Source organism: Mytilus galloprovincialis, chromosome 14, assembly GCF_965363235.1.
Source record: "Mytilus galloprovincialis chromosome 14, xbMytGall1.hap1.1, whole genome shotgun sequence".
In the NCBI taxonomy this organism is placed as follows: Eukaryota; Metazoa; Mollusca; class Bivalvia; order Mytilida; family Mytilidae; genus Mytilus; species Mytilus galloprovincialis.
The window spans coordinates 54,944,491-54,962,762 of NC_134851.1; the positions used below are offsets into that span (position 1 = coordinate 54,944,491).

Below are 18,272 nucleotides of genomic sequence, written 5' to 3' on the forward strand. Positions count from 1 at the left end.
TTAAAATAGAAAAATTCAAATCGATAAATTAACAGATGTACGGCAGAAAAAAATGAGAAACTCATTAGTTTTATTAAATCTATTTCTGTAAAATTCTATCCTCTCTTCAAAACGTGACAATTCTATATTTATTTATATTTTGTCCAAATACATATTTTTATAATAAACAACAGTCATTTGTATATCACACGTGCTATATTCTATATTTGTTATCATTGTTATATTTTCATGTCTCTGTACCTTTCAGTCAGATGGCCCGGAAGCTGAAGTGCGATGGTCATGCAGATGTTTAATGATCAACGTCGAAGGAAGTTCGCCGATGAGCGATGGTCTATACAAAAGAGTTTAAGATTTATGTTATTATGAGAACAGTTACTGTATATATTCATAATATCATATAAATGTACATTCATTATATACTTTCTATATGTCTGTCACTGTCTGTCCATAACCAGAGTTGCATGCTTACTGAGAGATCGTCCTCTTTTATTTTCTACAAGTGGACATGAATCAGCATTAACATTTTATCTTGATTTTGTTCCTTTCGTGAGTTCCTCGTTTACCGTATATCATAAAACGGTTTTGTATTTAGAGAATTTCATGTTTCTTCTAGGGTAAAAAGAAAGAACCGTTTGTTGTCACTGCAGGTAGTTAACTGCTAGTACCCTCTATCCAAACATCCTCTTGCTGCTCGTAGTTTCTTTAGTTTGTAATCCCCTAATCAACTTAAAAACCAGGTAAACTACTTCTTACCATTTTCTCTAGCCAAGGATTACGACCGAGGAGGAGACTGGACAGTAACCCTTGGCTAGCGAAGATGGCTTCTTAAATACAAATTACTCTTTCACTAAATAATTCTAAATTTGGTGACTATGTGGAACGCATCTATCCCATCGAGCTAGAGATAAAGGATACTACAGATACAGTTATGTCGGCCTCATATCTTGACTTACATCTAGAAATTGACAATGAGTTTCGGTTGAAAACAAAACTTTACGACAAAATAGATGATTTCAGCTTTCCAATTGTGAACTTTCCATTACTAAGTAGCAACATTCCAGCAGCACCTGCATACGGGGTATTATATATCTCCCAATTGATACGATATTCCCGTGCTTGCATTTTCTATCATGATTTTCTTGATAGAGGGTTGCTGCTTACGAGGAAGCTATTAAACCAAGAGTTCCAAATGGTAAAGTTGAAATCATCCCTTCGTAAATTTTACGGACGCCATCACGAGTTGGTTGACCGTTATGGAAAAACCGTTTCACAAATGATATCGGATATGTTCCTTACGTCGTAACTACAATCCCCTTTCCTTTCATGAATGTGACCTACCGAATAAGACTATTTACCAGATTTGTTATCACATAAGCAACACGACGGGTGCCACATGTGGAGCAGCATATGCTTACCCTTCCGGAGCACCTGAGATCACCCCTAGTTTTTTGATGGGGTTCGTGTTGTTTATTCTTTAGTTTTCTATGTTGTGTCATGTGTGCTGTTGTTTGTTTGTTTTTTTTCATTTTTAGCCATGGCGTTGTCAGTTTGTTTAATATTTATGAGTTTGACTGTCCCCTTGATATCTTTCGTCCCCTTTTACTTCTTAGACTACATCAATCAACAAGAAAAGCATTGCAAATGTTTTTTTGTGTTGACCATCGTACTTCAGCGTTACCACAAACGCACTTCGGTGTAGCTATCAACAAGATAGCGTTATAATGCCATCATTGCACTCCAATATGATCAGAAACGAACTGCATTGTCAAACTATCGCGCATCAGCGTGACCATCGTGGTTCTGATTCCTACATATATATACCATTAATGTACGGGTAGGGTCAATTATAAATATACCGTTATTTATCCATCAGACCAAACCAGTTATTCATATCTGTCTGAGAAGCCAGCATTTATATTTACACGAATGCGTAGGAAATATTTTGTTTTAGACCAAGTCCTTCGAGAAATAGCAGCAGTCTTGGACACTCAGAGGAGGTAGAAGACGAAGATAGAGTAAGGATCAAAGTTCGTCAACTTCATGAAATGAGGTGGAGAGTTAGCAAGAAACACATACAACAAAGCTAATAGTATTCTAGCAACAGCAAATGACTGGGAGATGCAAGCCGACGTTGGGGGAAAGACCACCTTCCTAACAACCCTCCGACCAGACATTGTGCTTTGGTCCAGAATCAACAGACAGGTCATTTTTGTATAGCAAACAGTGCCATGGGAAACAAGACTCGAAGAAGCCCACGAGAGAAATCTTGCCAAGTACCAGGAATTGTTAACAGACATTCAAGAGAAGAATTTGGGAACATGGTATTTCTTGTGGAGGTAGGCTGTATAGGCTTTGTTTCTCAAACAATTTGGACAGCCTTGGGGTCCATAGGACTAACTGGACCAGTGAAATAGCTTTGTGACAAAGGTTGGGATACAAGCAGAGGAAGAGTCTGTGGAAACAGTGGAGGAGCTTGCTGGTTCCTGACTGGACCAGATCAACTCAGTCTACGCACACACCCCCTCCCCCCCCCCCGGACATTGTCGTGGACATCGCCGAAACAGTCATGGAGAGGGGGTCGACCTGATGATGGAACCAGCTGAGCAGTGCAAACACTGTTTCTAGGCTATGTTTAAGCTTTAATAGTTATCAAAGGTACCAGGGTTACAATTTAATACGCCAGACGCGTGTTTCGTCTACATAAGACACATCAGTGACGCTCAGATCAAAAGTTATATAGCCAAAAAAGTAAAAAGTTGTATAGCATTGAGGACCAAAAATTCCAAAAATTGCGCCAAATATGGCTAAGGTAATCTGTGCCTGGGATGAAAAAAAGCAAAGTTTTTCGAAATATTCAAAGTTTTGTAAACAGGAAATTTATAAAAATGACCATATAATTGATGTTCATGTTTAAGTTTCAATACCGTTTTTTTCAAAGTTTTGTTGTTTTTTTTTTTTGTGTTTTTTTGTTAAATTAAACAAATTGCGAAAACAAAATAGTTTCTCGATTATGCCTTAAAATCAATGGTTTTGATAAGAAACTATGAGAAAAATGTACCGAGTCGCTTTTATAAATTTCTTATTCCGATGTTAGTGCGTACGTCATTCGAGTAGCCTTGAAACCAAAAGTGTTGACAAACAAAACATTTTGAATCAGTAATACTTCAGAACAGCCGGTGTGCAAATAACAATAAAAAACAATTCCAGACTTTAGAGAATGTCACAAAACAACACAAGAAAAAAAATCAAATTATACAGTGACCTTTTATGGTCAGTGTCCTTAAAAGAGCGTCGAAAAATACCGGAGGGACATTCAAACTCAAATAGAAATCCAAAGATTGAGTAACATAAACCCCACCAAAGTCTGAGGTTGTGGTCTCAAGTGCTCCGGAAGAGTAGGCAGATCCTGATCCACATTAAGTGATCGTAGTGAGTGGGTTATTATGACTTAGAAGAAAGATAAAAACTACGAAGTAGATAGTTCGAGGAACAAAAACATAGATAACTAGTATCTCAATTATTTGTAAAACAATTGAAAGGTCTTTCCTGGAAAAGTGATGTTTTTGTAATGTACTTGTCACGACCTTTCATTTGATATACGACAAGCATACCTTCGGAACCTTTTAGCTTTTAACACTTAATGACCCCATCCGCCTAAATTTTCGAGATCGGAAGTATGATATATGTAATGTAGACTTGATGATCTTTCATTTGATATGAGACAACGCCATGTTCTAGAAAGTTTGATTTTTGCACTTAATAACCCCATCCAACTAATTTTTGGATTACAGGAATTGGATATTTGAAATGTACACGTGAAGACCTTTCATTTGATATACAACAACCTTAGACTATTTACCAGATTTGTTATCACATAAGCAACACGACGGGTGCCGCATGTGGAGCAGGATCTGCTTACCCTTCCGGAGCACCTGAGATCACCCCTAGTTTTTTGGTGGGGTTCGTGTTGTTTATTCTTTAGTTTTCTATGTTGTGTCGTGTGTGCTGTTGTTTGTTTGTCTTTTTCATTTTTAGCCATGGCGTTGTCAGTTTGTTTAATATTTATGAGTTTGACTGTCCCTTTGGTATCTTTCGTCCCTCTTTTATCTTAACAGAAAATTTATGTTTTGCACTCAATGACCCCACCCATCCCATTTTTTGGGGACATCAACTTGATATTTGAAATGAACGCTTTATGGACTTTCATTTGATATGTAACTTAATTTTTTGCACTAAATGACCCCACCCTTACCCCTGGGATCAAAAAGGGGTTTAAAATTTTCATTTTTAAGTAGAGTTTATTAAGACCTTCAATTTGATATATCAGATGACCCCATTTGACAAAGTGCCAAAAGTGATGCAATATCAATTATATAAATAGAACTTATGCAACTTACAAAATCAATGCAAAACATGAAAATTTCAAATTGATTTTTTGGTGTTTTTTTTTCCATGGAATGTTTTTGGTATTTGGTCAAACATATAACTATGTTATCCTCTTCAATTTCTAAAACATTTTAAGTGGTAACCTGTTATTGATTCATAAATACATGCCTCCGCTCGCAAAATTTAAAACTGAACTATCTCTAAAACGACAATAGATATCTGAAATCTGTTAAATGATAAATGATCTGCAGTTGAAGGACAACAATATAGAAAAAATATGGGACAATTCCAATGTTCATCAAGGTCAAAATGAATCATCACATATATGATGCAATACAAAACTTGAGAACCGGAAGTCGTAGAGACATGAGTCTACCTACATTCAATTAAGGACCATTTGACCTTTCAATGTCACAAGGTCAAGGTCATAATACACTTTGAAGATCAAGGTTAAATTTCATCATGACCTGACATTGACCTCAAATTGAAGGTCTTAAACTATTGATCATTTTTGCAATTTATAGTAGGTTGATATCTGTTACCATTAAAAAGATATACACACAATTTTATACTTTTAAGAATCATCCCGTCGTAACTTTTGAACAGTCAGACACTTTTGAGCTCAGTGTATAAAATGTAGAGCTCGTCGAGAGGAACATTTTACATGCTGTACGTATGCAGCAAACTCTTATCGTTTTCTTAATATGCAAGCTTGAAATTGCAGCGTAATTTTTTTTTTGCACTCTGTGACCTTTGACCTTGGGTGCAAATTGAAGGTCACATGAACTTAAGATTATTGGTGTAGGTCCCAAGTCTTTACGACTTCCGGTTCTTGAGATACAATTTTTCAAAAATTGTGTATATTTTTTCAAGGGGAATAACTCCTTATAAGGGTTAACAACAAAATGATTGTATATGTTTATTAACATTGACATCTGGTCTTGTATATGTTGCCGTTTTCAAATCGATTCTATCTGGAATGTTTTTTAAGAAAAATGCAAAAGAAAGAAATTGCTTCAAGGTGACATAACTCTCATAGGGAATGATGAAATCCTTAGCAGCCTCATATAGTAACACATCATGATGAGATCTAACTATTGTCCAAATAAGGTCATGATATCTTCAAAAACAACGAGTGGGCCATGTCGAAAAAAACCAATAAAAGGGAAATAACTTCTAAAGGGGATGATGAAATCCTACACAGCCTCATTTGGTAATACTTCATGATAAGGTCTACCGATGGTCCATATTTGGTCTTAATAACTCCAATAGAAACGGGGAGAGGCCATGTCAAAAAAATGCTGGAAGAAAAAAAAAAACAGAAGAAAAACAATAAGGTCTTTCCTCGCGTAGAGGAAAGACCTTAATGATTATGGATGGCTGTGAAACGCCCACTGGCAAATTAAATGCATATTCATAAAAATAATATGATAATGTACGCGACATAAATATAAACCCTTTTTTACAACCTGTCATAAAGATACAATATATATTATTACTCTTTTATTGTCATATAATCATTCATTAAAATCACATACAAGCATAAATTTTTAAATTTTAAATTTTTAAATTTTAAATTTTAGTTTCTTGTGTATAATTCGGAGTTTAGTATGACGTCCATTATCACTGTACTATTATGCATATTTTAGGGGCCAGCTAAAGGACACCTACGGGTGCGGGAATTCTCGCTACATTGAAGACCCATTGGTTGCCTTCGGCTGTTGTTTGCTCTATGGTCGGGTGGTTGTCGCTTTGACATATTCACCATTTCCTTTCTCAATTTTATAACAAGTATAGCTCTCAAAACTTGGCGGATATAGTTTTGATGGATTAACATTTTTCTGTGTCGATCAGATTTAGAAATACAGGGTTCTCTCCAGAAAAGTTTTTTAAACATAGCTTTAACGTATATTTTTTGGTTATTATTTGACAATATAGTAGAAAGTGTATTACATTTTTGGTATCACTTTCTGTGGTTTTTAAGAGAGAAAAAACTACTACCTTACATGGATAGATTAAGAAAAATATTAGACAAATAAAACAAAAAATTCCGTTTCTAATCATGTGATCACATGTGTTCGGTGAATCATGACTTTATGATACCATCTGTTCGGTGTGATCATGTACTCAGACGTGGTCGGTGTGATCATGTGCCTTTTTAAACAAAAACAAAAACGATGGGTGATATCAAGCGATATATGACTTATTCTGGCTTGTTGTTTTATCTGTCTCCATTGGCGGATCCAGGGGGAACCCCCCTTTTTTTGACTATCAACGATCAATGCATTTGAATGGGAGCATATAGTTGGAACCCCCCCACCCCTGGTTTCTCTAATTAATAATGATATGCAAGAGATCGATATGATACGAAATCATTCTTTTCAAGTGGGAAATGAATAACCGGTCACAACCACAAGATAATTAAACTTTTTTACTCTTAATATGAAAAATACAATGGTTAATTTTACAATAACGTAGCCAATACTAAAGCTGTTTTACCAACAAAGCAAATCTTATGTGTTGATATCCTTCGATAGTTTTGTAGAAAATATATGAGCAGAAAAATGATCTCCAGGTAGAGTTCTTTTGTCAATGTCAACATAACTCAATTAATGTCTTGAATTCTGTAGCTGCCAATCACGGGAAGATGTGCCTGATGACTGTTCAAAGAATGGGATGTTTGACTCCAAAGGAATATCATCAAATATGTGTAACTGTATGGAAGGTTGGTCAAAGAATCTGCGCGGACTGTTAAGAGCATAGTTATTTATAGGACTGAAAGGTTTATATCTTTTGGATGAACTAATCTTTCTTGTTATTCCGGCGATACTTCGCGTCACGAACGCCGATTCTTTGCACCTGTGCACTACTTTTGGTGACATATGTGTATGGCGATCTCTTTGCTTTAAACCTATATCTGGTGTTTTACATTTTGAAGGTGTTTGTGTATTTTCAAACATTTCCCGCGGGCTTTTGACATCGCTGTTTTTCAGATTTTCTACTGTTTCAGACGTAATTCTGCCACAGTTTTTGAAAGTTTCTGTACTTTTAAATTGTATCTTATTGGTAACATGTTCATGTTTTTCTCTTTTCTTATTTGTTTCTATATATAACTGCTTCCCATATTCATTTTGTTGGAGCGCTGATGACTTTCGAAGAGTTATGTCCGCTGTGAAAACCTCGTCTTGAGTTACTGTGTCTGACTGTTCAACGTTGTCGGAAACATGGATGCTCTCAATCTCAATCGATTCCTCCTTTAACGTTGACAGTTGAACATTGGTATGGAATATCACCGCCTGCCCAAGCATATCACGTGACTTCCTTCTAACAATAGATGTCGAGGTTGTTGAGCTGAGGTATTTATAAAGGAACATCATAACTCTTCGTCGTTTTTCTTTATGAAGAGCACCTTCACCAATTGCATGCAGAATACACATAACAGTCTTCAAATACAGAAGAAAGATTTTGAGAGGTTGAGTACTGTAAGTTATGCTTAGACAAATCTCAATACAGCTTATCGGTATGGTTGAAACCAAAAAGAAAATAATTAGGGTTGTAACCGACTGGCAGATTTTTGCGCCTGTCTTCCTAGCCTCTGTTGCATTTGGGAGTATTCGATTCGTGGATGATATGTTTGGAATGCTATTATGTCTTTCCATAATTGTGATTCTATTGTTATTATCTCTATACTGTTGTATTCTGGTTATAGAGGAAGAGGATATATTAACGAGTCCTGTATATAAAGCAGTAGCCATAATGGAAGGGATGATATACATTAACATGGTACTACCAATATTGAGGTAATTAATTCCATCATGGCGGACATCAAAACAGAAGTAATTGCCACTTCCGGTTTTATTGCTCGAGTTTGATTCCATGGTGGTGATTCTGACAATTAGTTTAGTTGCGGCTGTAATCATGGCAAGTACGAAACTGCATGCAGTCACCATTAGAAAAAATGCGTTACTGACCATGATGTTTGCATTCTCTCTGCCGATAGCCAATCGAAAGCGTATAATTGCCACTACAGTTATTCCTATTGGATAAGTATCCAAAAACGTAGACTGAAGAGTTTCTGAAAGAAAAAAACTATAAGCATTAAAAAAAATATGTGATCACAGTTTGTTTTGATAATTAATATTATCGGTCGTCCAACTGTCTATATCAATCTGCTCAGCTCTTAATAAAACTCCATATCACGGCTTTGTGACGTCAAATACGTTGACCTGGCCTTAATAACTTTGACCCGGACATATCAGCGACGTCATAATGTTTGAACCGACGTTGATAAGTTTGACCCGAACTTATCAAGTCAACTTCCGGTTGCTGGTGAAACTAAGACAATACTTCCAAAAGACGCAAATACAGCCCGATAAATCGATTATCAGGTTATCGTCATATTAATATTGTAAAATATCAGCTGCTCGACATAATACGAAGGCTTTTTGATCTCGTTCGCTTACTCGACAAAAAGCTTCATATTATGTCTCGCAGCTGATATTTTACGATATCAACATGCAGACAACCTGATAATCGGTACAAATTACCCAGGGGTTCATATATGCTCAACAAGAAAACTAAACAAAATATCTTAAATAAAATTGAACAGGTCTTGAAACGGGCACTGTCCCATCTTGTACTTCCGGTCGTCTACATTTGTTCCTTATTTTCTTAACATAAAATTAAGCGCGTTAACTTTATATTTCAACAATTACTTAAGATTTTTATGTCATTCAAGTTTTTTTTCCCCCATAACCTCATAACACCAACTACAGTCAAAAGTTATTCAAAATTACATTTTGTTCTGTTGGCCAATGTTAAAGGCATTTAGAAAAAGCTTACCGTTATAAATTTTTTCGTGACGATAAGTATAACTTTGTATGATTATTTGATATATTATCCATAAAATCAAATCAGTGTTGTTTTCTCGTGTATCATAAATACATTAGAGGCAACAGTAGTTCGATGTTCAAACCCATAAATCTATTTTGATAATACGAATTTGGATAACTATCTTAGGAGATTGCAAAGACTATCAACCGGAGCAAGACCGGATATGTCTATAGGGTAAGCGTGTTCAGCTATGCAAGAATAACCCGTTTACTCATTTAGCCTCGGTAAACAAAAATTTCCAGATAAAATATAGGGCTCTATCAGTATATTTTGAAGAAATAATGACCTTTTTGGTTCCTTTAGATCCAAGACCACGAGCACATATCTCGAAAATAATAAATAGAAAAATTATCTTAATATCTTACCTTTGGCTATACAAGCCATTTTTGTAACATGTCCAGTCTGCACTACCCACAATTCTGCAGGAATATAGAAAATGATGGCAAGAAGCACAAATATGGTTTTTAAACATTGAATCCGCTCATTGTATTTCATTTTTGGCTTATCGGCTTTTAGTGACATTAGAAACATAAAATTGGTGCCGAGACCAAGACATATAAAGAATGAAATAACCGGGGTATGAATGTTCATAGAATCATTTTCTTGTGCCATCTTCATAACAGTTGCGACGTAACGTTCCTTATCCTTGGTAAATATTTGAGAAGCTATAGTGATTTTATTTAAATATTATTCGCACCTTCAAGATGACGAGGAGTGGTGTTAATTTTATTTCAGCATGTTATTTTATGTTAAATGTCATCTTATATGCCAAATTTAATTAAAGGGGATATGAAAATGAGATATAACCGGTTGCAAGGGATACTCTACAAAACAAATTGGTTCTATGGACAAAAAACAAAATCGGGGTAACAAACTAAAACTGAGGGAAACGCATTAAATATTAGAGGAGAACAACGACACAACATTAAAATGTAACACACGCAGCAACGGACTAAGCATTAGACAAAATCCGATGAGAATAACCAATATAACATCAAAACCAAATACATGAATTTGGGATAGAAAAGTACCGTGACACGTCTTATAGTAATTTGAATTCACACTCAAAAATAGGAGAAAACAAACGACACAACGGAAACACAACGTATAAATGTTACACACACACAAACGAACTATGATATAACAATGGCCATTTTCCTGACTTGGTACAGGACATTTTTATTGTTGAACCTGGTTTTGTGCCTCGTCCAAACAAGACTTACCAGTGACGCCCAGATATAAAAGTTCGATAGTAAAAAAAAAAGGTACAAAGTAGTACAGCTCTGAGGATCAAAAGTAGAAAATTCGCAAAAATTATATAACGTGAGTTTTCAATAAACGTAACACATGGCTCAGCGGGTATAATTCTACTCTAACAAATGGTTCAATGGGTAAAATTTTGTTTTCGTTGCCATTACTTTCTCGTGTTTCGTGTCAAAATTAAGTAGAACATCGGCATCGTCTCATTTGACATATATATATTGTTGAACAATCTGCTCACCCTCCAAGCTATGCGTTTTTCTCGATGTAGCAAAATGCTCACCACCCTCTCAGCTATGTGTTATTTATTAAACAAATGGCGAGTATATTTCTTCCTAAATTGAAATTGATCGCATTAATCTTCTGACGTCATTTAAATAGAGAGTGTCCTTATATGTTATAACTTATTAATAAAAACAAAAACAAAAATATAAAAACATATATATATTGTAAGTGACAATGATGTCATGTTATTGAATGATTCACAGGTTCGTGAATTGTTTGTCCCCTCTATTACATTAAACCGGAAATAAGGAAAACAACATATATTTGTGGAGCAGTCATGGCGTTGTCAATTTATTTTCGACTTATGAGTTTGAATGTCCCTATAATATCGTTCGCCCCTCTCTTATATAGTACAGTGGACCATTACATCATCAGCAACATGTTAATGTTTTGTGAATATGTATGAACCCCGCTTTTTATTAGGACTTCGAGGTGAGCCGAATTTTAAAACATGGTAGTTCACAAGGTAACAGTGCACAACAAAAAGACATATCAGGGGCGGATCCAGCCATTTTTTTTTAAAGGGGGTCCCAAACCAGGACAAAAGAGGAGGCCAACTACATGTCCCCATTCAAATGCGTTGATAGTCCAAAAAGGGGGGTCCAACCCCCGAAACCCTCCCCATGGATCCGCCACTGCATATCGCCTAATTATTTATAAACCGGACACATAATCGGACACGATCCGACCGGACTATTCTTTGCTCCAATTCCGTAAATTTTAAAGTGGCGGAGAAGAAGCGACTACTGAATTTTCAAGCATTTGATTCAACCTTACATTGGTCATTTGCAACAAAATCAAACGTCAATGCAACATACATAAAAACAAACTATAAGATAACATCAAAATAAGACAAACTATAAGATAACATCAAAATAAGACAAACTATAAGATAACATCAAAATAAGACTGTGCGTTAACAATTTTCTAAGTAGTCCAGTTGAAAATTGGAAATGAATTTTAAAGAACATTAATGGAGAAAAAAAGAACAGAAAAATCCTATTTTTATATGATTAATTTATGTAAAACCAAATAAATTATATACGCTAACAAACTGTGACTGGAGCATGTGGAGTTGGCATTAAAATAGGGGATAGACACTAACCTTACATTGGTCATTATTTCATTTGTTTGCCTTGAATCACATTTTATTGACATTTGGTATCGTCCGGGTTGTTGACCTCTGAAATAAAATAACACCATATAAAGCATATAACACAGTATATTACATACCTTGAAATTGACAGCGACACTATCCTTCAATCATCACCACCATATATAGAGTAGATTTCAAGCGGAATATATTTTAATTATGGCGTCAACCCTGTATAACCCTCGGTTATTCAATAAAAATGTGTGTCGCAGAATCAATTTAATTAAAGATAAAGATGAGTAGATTTTTACCACATGAAAAACACATAGCTGAGAGGATGAAGAGCAGATTTTTACACAGAGAAAAACACAACAGAACACTAAAGTGCAACAAATACAAAAAACAATGCAACTTTCATGTCGATGTTGACATGCATACATGTATCAATTATATGGTTATTTTTATAAATTTCTTGTTAATACAAAACTACATATAAACGAGTTGCCACAACTTTTTGGAATTTTGGGCTCCCAATAATGCTCTTCAACTTTAATAGTTTGGCTTTTTAACTGTTTTGATCTGAGCGTCATTGATGAGTTTTATGTAGACGAAACGCGCGTCTGGTGTATTAAATTATATCCTGGTACCTTTTATAACTATAAACGAACTATTAGATAACAACTGCCATATTCCTGACTTGGTACAGGAATTTAAAAAAAAACTGTTGGGTTGAACCTAGTTTTGTGGCCAGCCAAACATCCGTGCTTTATGTCAAAAGAGGGTTTATCCCCCAGAACTAGAAATTAAAGAAACAACAGACACGGCTTCCTCCGCCTCATTTTTAGACTTATATCTCGAATTTGACTTACACAGTCATCTCAGTACCAGAATCTATGACAAACGAGACGATTTTAATTTTGAAATTATAAATTTCCCCCACCTTAGTAGCAATATACCAATTTCACCTGCATATGGGATATATATTTCCTAACTTATTCGATATTCAAGATATGCAGCTCCTACTCAGACTTTGTAAAACGTCATCAGTGTCTGAGTAGAAAGTTGATGAACCAGGGGTATGTCAAAGAACGTCTCGTCCTTTTTCTAAAAAAGTTCATCGGAAGGTACCAAGATCTTGTTGATAAATATTCCGTATCAACTTCACAAATAATACACGATAGTCTTGATGTATAGATTCTGCGTACTGATGTTGTTTATCATCTTAACAATGTGTTTTATAGTGCCTTCGTTTGTCTTTGTTCTATTATTAATATCACTTTTACTGTTTAATGGTTTTATGTGATATTCGTTTAATTGACGTGGCTCGGTACTTATACATCTCGTCAATGTGTCTTTCATTTTTTGGTGGTGTGTTTTGTATATGCGACTTTATGTATTTCTTTGGTTCTTATAATGTGACTCTGTACTTTAAAGGATCCCGTCAGTATGATATTCTATTTTTATGTCATTATGATGTCTATGATATATTTCTATTATGAATTTCAATATACATTGAACCACAAACGTCAAAATCATTCAATCGCGTAGTGGAATTAACTATTTCTGGATTCTTATAAATTCTATAAATAACGTTTGGACTAGTTTAAATCTCGGTCTATTTCTGAAATTTATTCTTACATACTTTTGATTTTTTAACCCTGTATGCTAACATTGCCTAGGTAAATTTTAAAATTGTTTGTATGCACATTGAACGACAAATATATGTGACGTATAAAATTTTCTGACGTCAGACACACAAATCAATGAATGTGTATGTAGATAGATGTTTTTGTGTTCTGTTAAATTGTTCCTTTTAAAATTGTTATACGATGATGACTGATGTACCCATATTTTAACTATTTTATTTATTGTGTCTGTTTAGTTAACGCATCAATGTAAATATAACGGATTTTGATGAGACTGTCATCAAAGTGAGAGGGTTAGCGCTATAAAACTAGGTTTAATCCACCATTTTCTAAATTTGAAAATGCCTGTACCAAGTCAGGAATATGACAGTTCTTGTCCATTCGTTTTTGATGCGTTTTGTTATTTGATTTTGCCATGTGATTATAGACTTTCCGAATTGATTTTCTTCTAAGTTCAGTATTTTTGTGATTTTACTTTGTAGTCCATACATTATCTATGCCTCTATATATCTAACTATCCAGCTCTAATATCCCACTCACTACGATCACTACATGTGGATTAGAATCTGTGTATATCCAACTCACTACGATCACTACATGTGGAGTAGAATCTGTTTATATCCCACTCACTACGATCACTACATGTGGATTAGAATCTGTTTATATCCCACTCACTACGATCACTACATGTGGATTAGAATCTGTTTATATCCCACTCACTACGATCACTACATGTGGATTAGAATCTGTTTATATCCCACCCACTACGATCACTACATGTGGATTAGAATCTGTTTATATCCCACCCACTACGATCACTACATGTGGATTAGAATCTGTTTATATCCCACTCACTACGATCACTACATGTGGATTAGAATCTGTTTATATCCCACCCTCTACGATCACTACATGTGGATTAAAATCTGTTTATATCCCACTCACTACGATCACTACATGTGGATTAGAATCTGTTTATATCCCACTCACTACGATCACTACATGTGGATTAGAATCTGTGTATATCCCACTCACTACGATCACTACATGTGGATTAGAATCTGTTTATATCCCACCCACTACGATCACTACATGTGGATTAGAATCTGTTTATATCCCACTCACTACGATCACTACATGTGGATTAGAATCTGTTTATATCCCACTCACTACGATCACTACATGTGGATTAGAATCTGTTTATATCCCACCCACTACATGTGGATTAGAATCTGTTTATATCCGACCCACTACGATCACTACATGTGGATTAGAATCTGTTTATATCCCACTCACTACGATCACTACATGTGGATTAGAATATGTTTATATCCCACTCACTACGATCACTACATGTGGATTAGAATATGTTTATATCCCACTCACTACGATCACTACATGTGTATTAGAATTTGTTTATATCCCACCCACTACGATCACTACATGTGAATTAGAATCTGTTTATATCCCACTCACTACGATCACTACATGTGGATTAGAATCTGTTTATATCCCACTCACTATACGATCACTACATGTGGATTAGAATCTGTTTATATCCCACTCACTATACGATCACTACATGTGGATTAGAATCTGTTTATATCCCACTCACTACGATCACTACATGTGGATTAGAATCTGTTTATATCCCACTCACTACGATCACTACATGTTTACCCCTCCTTGGCACCAGATATCACCAACCCCAGTTTTTGGTGGGGTTCATGTTTCTCAGCTCTGATTTTCTATGTTGTGTGTTGTTGTCTACTTGTCTTCTTCTTATTATATATAGCCACAACGTTGACAGTATGTTTTTGACTTGTGAGTTTGAATGTCCCTTTAGTATTTTTCGCTGCTCTTTTAAGGACACTAACCATAAAAGGACACTGCATTATTCGATTTTTTTCTTGTGTTTTTTTTTTTTTTTTTTTTTTGTGATATTCTCTAAAGTAAGGAATTACTTATTGTTTTTTATTGTTATTCACACAATAACTTTTTTGAAGTATTACAGATTCAAAACGTTTTGTTTGTCAACACTTTTAGTTTCAAGGCTTTTCAACTGACTTACGCACAAACATCAGAATGAGATGTTTATATAACGACTCAGTGCACAGCTGAAAAATATTGTCTCAAGGTTTCTTATCAAAACAATTGACTTTAAGACATAATCGAGAAATTATTTTGTATTCGTTATATGTTTGATATATATGAATAAATCCAACAAAAAAAAAAAAACAAAAAAATTGAAAAAATTGGCATCAAAACTTAAAGCTTTGACATAGTTCTATATTTAAAGATTGTCGTAGAGTTGTGGTAAAATAAAAATATATTGTTGAGGCGGATTGTTTAGGGGACGCTCATTTGATTTCCAAGGATGTCATATCAGTGTGAAAGCCCTATAAATGAAGTCAAACGAGGAAAATAAAGGCTACAGTAGTATGTCACTGTTCAAAGGTCATAAATCGATTGAGTGAAAACAAATCTGGGTTGCAAACATAATAGTGGGTTGAACCTGGTTTTATGGCTAGCCAAACAGAAAGTATAACGAATATAGAAACAATTTGGAGATGGGTTATAGTTTCCAAGAAAAGAGCTACCCATCAGACACAAAAAAAATGTAGAAATCGTCAACTATAGGTCACCATATTTTGTTAATTGGTCGAGTAGTCTTGGGCGCTGGACATAAAGTGTCACAGAAGCGTGGGTCCCAATCTTGCTGAAGGGAGATTCATTTTCGTAAATCTTTAGTGATCATTTGTTTTCTGTGTAAATTGTATTTTTTCACATTTTTGTTTGTCTTTTCGTCTTTCGCCATTGTATGGTCTCTAACTTTACTTGTGGTTTTCAAATTGACGTATTGGTATTGCTTTTGAATTTAAGTTAATTGTGACATAATTGTAAAAAAAAGCCTTTCACAGTAACCAATCAGGGGCGAATCCAGTGATTTTCAAAACGGGGTCCCTTCCACGGATAAAGGGGAGGTTTCAACCATATATCCCCATTCAAAAGCATTGATCGTCCCTGGAACACCCCCCTTTTTTTTGGATTCGCCACTGGCAATATTGAAATAAAAATAGTCCTAGTACAGTCAATATTCCCATCAGTGAGTAACTATATCAAATCAAATAGGATAATCTTCCTAATTTTGATAAAATGTTCCAACATAAAATTAAGGTTTGTGACCCCTTCTGTAGCCATTTTTGTACGAATTTTTCAAACATCAATTGTATCAAAACTACAGATATCATGAATAATTGTGACAGACCATTTTGTACATATACTAGGGGAAAACTTGATGCAAAGTATTATTATTTACTGTTCCATTGCATTTAATAGAAAAAGAGTACTTTGTGGCAAATAAACCAAGATTTTTATAGAAAATCCACAGCCTTTTTATACAGAGATTTTTTTTATAAAATTTGAAACATGGATTCCTCACTTGCTTTTCTATGATGTGCTAGTGTTTATTTTTTACAAAATGTTCTAACCAACCTGTAAATTCCAAAATACCTCGTGCAGAGTCACTATATAAAGTCGAGCGCACCCTAAATGATGTACTTGAACTGGTCCATATTTTTATTTATTTTAACCAATAACTCGTCTACATTAATAAACCTGTTTGAAGGAGATCAATGCTAGCACTGCATGCAATAATTCTATATATATATCAGTCATCAAACTGTCAAATATGATAGTACAAGGATAAAGGCTGTGTATTTTCTATAAAATTCCAATATGTTTAGCATTTAATCAAAAGAAGGGTACAGTAACTTAATCCTTAAATACATTCACTTGTCTTGACGCTTTATTGCGTTTATATAAAATATGAGTATTAATTTTAGGTGATAATCAGTCGTCACATCGCGGAGTGTGATTTCATTTTCACACTCAATTTCGAAATCATTCCCATCAAAATATAATTTAAAGTTCTCATTATGCTTTTTTATCCAATGGCCTGAGAGGAGTATGTTCACCGAAATGGTTAAAAATGTTTTTTTTTTCAGTAAGGCTAAAATACAACACATCTCAAATAGAAATAGTTGTCATGTTACTCTCTTAACAAAAGACTTCTTTTTGGCACATCACATTAAACAATGACGAATCGATGTAATGACTCCTTAAACATCCATTTATTGTTACGTCACTTTTGGTCAAATTTAAATAATTCTTAACAGTTTTTGCCGATGATAATTGACTTTGCCCACCACATCGATCCAGAAAGTTAATGTGTATAGGGATTTAAAATCACTATTCGGACAATGTTTGCTTACAGAGCATTTTGGGGCCGAGGCTGTGGCCAATGATTTCTTCCGGATTTAAGCTCCGAAAACTGAACACAATCATCATATTTTGACAATATATCTAAAATGTGACGGTTTTGAAGCCTGGAATATATTCTTATAGAGATCGTTTTCAACCTGTATTAATTAATGCTTTTGAAATAGATCCAGGTCAAAAGAACCAAATCATGATCGTTTGATATGTTATTATATGATAAAAGTTGAATTGTAATAAAATGGAGAAAGGAAATGGGGAATTTGTCAAAGAGACAACAACCCGACCATAGAGCAGACAACAATGCAGCGAGAAATTCCCGCACCCGGTGGCGTCCTTCAGCTGGCCCACTGGCATAAACAAATATATATACTAGTTCAGTGATAATGAACGCTCGGGGGGGGGGGGGGGGCAGCACTTGCTATATATAA

At 34.9% G+C, this 18,272-nt stretch overlaps 1 long non-coding RNA gene across 1 annotated transcript; it reads right to left on the bottom strand.

The window, feature by feature from the left end:
* Positions 1-6,803: 6,803 nt before the first annotated feature.
* Positions 6,804-9,912, bottom strand: LOC143058943 (uncharacterized). The gene is made up of 2 exons (XR_012973300.1): positions 9,645-9,912; positions 6,804-8,461 (listed from the first exon to the last, which is right to left on the bottom strand). It is a non-coding gene; the product is annotated as an uncharacterized LOC143058943 (long non-coding RNA).
* Positions 9,913-18,272: the final 8,360 nt, after the last annotated feature.